We start from the raw sequence: 5,532 nt of genomic DNA on the forward strand, positions 1-5,532 counted from the left end.
CCCTCCCTCCCAGCTCTGATCTCAGAAATTGCCTCCCCCTCTGACATGACGCACAAGCATTTGGTCCCGTCTTTCTCAGCAGCCAGCTCTCCCGCAGCAGGAAAAATCCCACAACAATGACGCAGCTGCAGCTGAGCTGCATTACACTGAAGAGAGAGAGCTGTCTTTTGGGAGATTTGGGCTGGCAAGAATGAGAATTCTACCCCTGAACCACCAAAGCTACCCTCTGGCTTCCCTAGGGGGTTTTGGAAGGCTAAAAATGTACCCTGGAGAAAGTCTCAATTCACCCACCAGGTGCCCCCACACAGAGCGCAGGGCAAGTCCATGAAAAGAAGGGACAGAAATAAAACTGACTGCGTCATGGCCCATCTGCCAGTCCCCACAATGGTGACAAAGAAGCAGCCCAGGCGCACCGGGCCCTCCTTCCCAGGCACTGAGTGAGCGTGAATAAGACAGAAACGTGTGAGAAACAAACGCTCTTCTTATTTACCTGAGAGAAGTGAACACCTTCTACATGTAGCATCCTCTGAAGTTAGCCCTTAGAAAGGCATCTCTTTGGTGAGAGGGGAGCAAGGGACAAAGTGTCTTCCAAACTAAGCTGTCCCTCTTGGTCCCCAGCCTGAGGGTGCCACTCTTGGGCTCCCTGTCTTTCCGTTCGTTTATCTGCTGCATAATGCCCTGGGCCTGGGGCCCTCGGCTCAGTCGCCTGTTGGCAGATCTTTCTGAAAGGCCTGCCTGTGGAAAGCCAGCTGCAGCAGTGTGGGCTGTGGAGGCCAAGTTGACAACAGAGGCTCAGTGGTGGCCCCCCAGACACCTGCTTTGGCCTCATCGCTCCCCAGGTGAGGAACTGCATGCCTTCTGTTGGCTTCACCTCAGTATTTCTAGACCTTCCTCCTCCAGGTAAGTCATCATTCACACACACACACACACACACACACACACTCGCCCACTGAGAGTAGCTAGCTACCCTTCCAGCTAATCCCGTCCCGCAGAAAGAGCATCCCTCTGGCCCCTTCTTTTAGGCCCAGGTACTATTCAGTGAAAAACCTTCTGATCTCTCCCACAGCAGCACAGTCTCCCATGCTTTCTTTGGCCTCTCCATTGTACACGGTGGGTGAGTATGACAGCATTTCTGCAGAAAATAGCTAAGAATACATCTAAATGTTTGAATGGTAAGAGGTACTTATGGAGGACTGTGCCGGTGGCGTGGTTGTTACAAATTGGACTGCTAACTGCAAGGTCAGTAGTTCAAAACCACCATCCACTCTGCTGGAGAACGATGGGGCAGGGGGGCCTTTCTACTCCTGTCAAGAATTCCACTCTGGGAAACTCACGGGGGCAGTTCCATCCCGTCCCATAGGGTCGCTGAGTCAGCATGGTCTCCATGGCAGTGTTTGCCCTAAGCCCTTCCAAGGCTCAGGACAACTCTGTGAGGAGGTGCTGCTGTTCCCCCTTAAACAGATGAGGAAACTCCGGCTTCTCCTGGTACAACTAGTGCCTGGCACACAGCAAAGCCCGATGCATAGCCACTGAGGAATGGGAAATGGATGGGTTAGAACAGTGTCCCTTTTGGAATTGAACACACAATGCACACACTCCAACCAGAATAGTTAAAACAGCACATTTGGTGGCTGTTCGGTAAGTGGAGAGTCAGTAGTAGCCTCAGCCTGGTGAGACAGAGAACAGTGATTCCCTTATCTAGCCTGAGCCATCCAGGGATGCTGAACTGTGTGTGTGCCAAGGTGAGTTGGTTGTTGGAGGGTGTTAGGAAGGGAGTCAGGTCCCCTCAGGACCAATCAGGAGAGTAGTGATACCAGGAGGGGAGGGGAAGGTGGAGAAGGGGGGAACCGATCACAAGAATTTACCTATAACCCCCTCCCTGGGCAACAGACAACAGAAAAGTGGGTTAAGGGAGATGTCGGACAGTGTAAGACATGAAAAAACAGTAATTTATAAATTACCAAGGGTTTGTGAGGGAGGGGAAAAAATGAGTTGATACCAAGGGCTCAGATAGAAAGCAAATGTTTTGAGAATGATGAGGGCAACAAATGTACACATGTGCTTGACCTAACAATGGATGGATGGACTGTGGTAAGAGTTGTCCGAGCCCCCAATAAAATTATTTTAGGAAGAAAACAAGCAAACAGAAAACCCTCCAAGCTCACTGCCATCAAGTGGATGACAGCTCATAGCGAGACTGGTGGCCAGGCTCGAACTCCACCCCTCTGGCCCTCCGTGAGTTTCTGAGACGGTAAATGTTGATGAGAAAAGGAGGCAGGAAAAAAAAAAAAAAGGAGGCAGGACGGCCGGGACGTGCCTCCGCAGGCACAACATGGAATTAGATGAGACACAATAGAACTGCCCGCCAGGATGGCAGGAAATGGCCTTTTGGTGGGAACCGAGCATTGCTCGTCTCTCGGAGGAACTTCTGGAAAGACTGATCTGTAGAAGCAGAGAGGACATCAGCCGGCCCCCCTGGGCCCTCGTGGGCCCCCACAGAACACCCACTCTCTGGAGGGGAGGGGAGGGCAGGGGAGGGCTGGGCTGGGCAAAGACTCCTCTGTCTTGTGATCCTTCTGCTTGGCATGACTCATCATGGACGCGCTTCGTGAGTCTGGCCCCAAACAGCCCTGGGGCCCTTGGTCACTCACCTTATGACCTGCTGAGTAGGCCTTCAAATATGGCCCAAAGGGACGATGGCCTCTCCCCATGACTCGAGTTCCCGTGGTGTATCCCTGATCTGCCCACTTGTTTGTGCTGGCACGACGTAGCCAGCATGATGCTTATTAAAATTCCATACCTCTCCCTCTCTCTCTCTCTCTCTCACACACACACACACACACACACACTCACACACACACACACACACACGGTCAGCTGTGGGCCCCCCCATAAACAAGACTCCGGAAGGAAGGCAGAGGTCACCTGGCTCTAGGTGCGTTGCCTGAGGTGCACTTCTCAGCACAAGCCAGTTTAAAACAGGAGCCCATTGCAAGCGGGTCCTTCCTTCGCTGGGGCTAACGTCGCAGTAGGCTCATAAGGTGTTTGAAATGGCCTGGGCCTCAGAGGACACTCGGAAGTGAGTTCCTGTCCCTTCAGGTCACCAAGCAGCAGTTGGGCAACGTCCCAGGGCAGAAGGGTATTTCTGAATCGATCAGAGGCAGAACTGGGAAACTTCATTTTCCTTGCAACCCTGAGATTCTGTTATTCGATTGTGCCCACCGCACCCCTGCCCCCACGTTACACTTGAAGAATCAATCAATCTGAGACCAACACACTCTAAGGCAGTGGTTCTCAACCTTGCTCGTGCCTCAACCCTTTCATACAGGTCCTCATGGTGTGGTGACCCCCCCATCCATAAAATAATTTTCTTTGCTACTTCATCACTGTCATTTTGCTACTGTTATGCATCGGGTGACCCCTGTGAAAGGGTCGTTCCAACCCCCTTTGGGGTCTTCACCCACAGGTCGAGAATTGCTGCTCTAAGGGGACTGCCAGCCTTTTCCCGGACGTTTGTCCAAGGTGTGGTACGGAATTCAGTCTAGCTGGGGGTTGGGGGGTGTATGGTGGGTATGGTGGAAAATGCTACAGTAGGAGCTATGTCCAGAAGGAATACAAAGGAAGGAGGGGTTGTATTTTGTCCGGACGATTCCAGAAGGGCCCGTGGGAAGGACTGTAGGCCTTCACCGATCTCTGCAGAGGCAGGGCCTTGGAGTGTTCCAAGCAGACTAGACCAGAGGTTCTGCGTCCCGAAACAGAGGCCGGCTTGGGGGCTAGAGAGCAGCCTGTTGTGAATACCGAGGAGATGTGCGTACTTACTGAGGAAAGAGGCAGAGAATCTTGGGATGAAGGGTGGAGGGAAGGGGCTGTGGCCTCTGCTCTTTAGACACAAGACTGACTCCTGAGCTGGGAGAGGGCCTGGCTCTGGGAAGAATCCTTTGACTAGTTTGGAAGGGGTCGGAGCGGGAGGGCGTTGGAGTCCACTGCGACAGCCCAGCCGAGAGGTCACGCAGGCCTGCACTGGAGTGGGATGGCTGGGGAACTAGAGGAAGAAGACCCCTGCCTGTGTCCCTCCTCGCTCCCGCCACAAGCTCCCCCTCTCTGTCCCTTAGCACCCGGGGGCCTTTCCAGACTTGCACTCTTTGCTCTCCTTCTAGGGGGCAACGAGACTCCAAACGCAACAATGATTGATGAAACCCATTTATTACGTCTTGTTCAAGACAAAGACAAATCCCTAGATGAGGGGGACTGGCAGCAGGAGGCCAGAAAGGTGCCCAAGGAGTCACAGAACACCGGCCACTTAACTAGGACACGCAGAAGGAAAGTCACCGTCAACCCTGGGGACAGTCCGACTCCGCACTGTTCCAGGCCGGACTAGGGACGTGGAAAAGGGGCCAGGATTAGGATGGGGACACCATTGTAGAGGACAAGGGTTTATGAGGTGGATTCAGGCCCGCTGACCCAGGCAGTCAGGAGAGGGCTCATAACCTTGTGACCTTGTACCCCAATTTCCTTCAAGGACACATCCGGGCAAGACCCAGAGGGTGAAGCCGCCCTTCCCTCCTCTGGCTCCGGGGGTGGTCGTAATCCACTGTTAAGCACCACACTTTGCCTAAAACCAGCATTTCCCACCTGCCTGGTCTACAGTCAGAAGGGACTCCAGGGAGGCTGAATCTACGTGGGTACTCCCAAATCGCATTTAAGGATGCCCTGGCATAGCTGTTGTGTGTCGGGCTGCGATCCTCAAGGTCAGCAGGTTGAAACCACCAGCCGCCCCACGGGAGGACGATGGGGTTTTCTACTCCCATAAAGAATTAGTCTGGGAAACTCGCAGGGGCAGCTCTTAACCCTGCCCTTTAGGGTCACTGTGAGTTGACAGCAGTGAACTATAGCCTTCTTCAAACCTAAGCTCAAACACCTCAATGAGCCGTCTTACACACTGCTCCTTCAGGTGACAACTTCCTCTCCACCCCGAGCCTAGACGCACTCCTCCGAAAGGACTCTGACCAGTATGTCCACCCAATAGTTTCTTGTGGTCACACACAGCCTCCAATTTCCTAAATGATGTGTTTGTTTGCTTGGCTCCTTAACTCCTCCTTAGGGTCAAAGGTGACTCTGGGATGAGTCTGGTTGGCAAGGAAAGCAGGGTGCCACTGCCAGAGACTGGGATTGGGGAAGACCCAGGGCAGCACCCTTCTCCAGCTCTCTGCTGAGCGCAGGTGTGGGAGAGAGGCCTGCCCGCGCCAGCTTCCTTGTTGTGGGGGAGGGGGAGGACCGGTGGAGTGTCACTTAGCTGTTGGATAATTGGGCTTTATGACCCTACAGCCCCAGCATTCCCTGCTGCTGCTGCAGAGATCAGTGATCGGAGATGGCCCTGCCCAGGAGGAAGGATGTGTTAGATCTCTGGCGGGAGATACTTCGGTCCTTGGCTTCTCTCGAGAAAGAGAAAGAATTCAACCCGAAGCCTCCTTTGTGATCCGAGTGGGTTTCATAAAGGTTAGAAGCAGTTTCAGCGTTACAGTAAAAGGAACA

The sequence above is a fragment of the Echinops telfairi genome, unplaced genomic scaffold, assembly GCF_000313985.2.
Source record: "Echinops telfairi isolate 266 unplaced genomic scaffold, ASM31398v2 ScPeMD7_7417;HRSCAF=8455, whole genome shotgun sequence".
NCBI classification, from domain to species: Eukaryota; Metazoa; Chordata; class Mammalia; order Afrosoricida; family Tenrecidae; genus Echinops; species Echinops telfairi.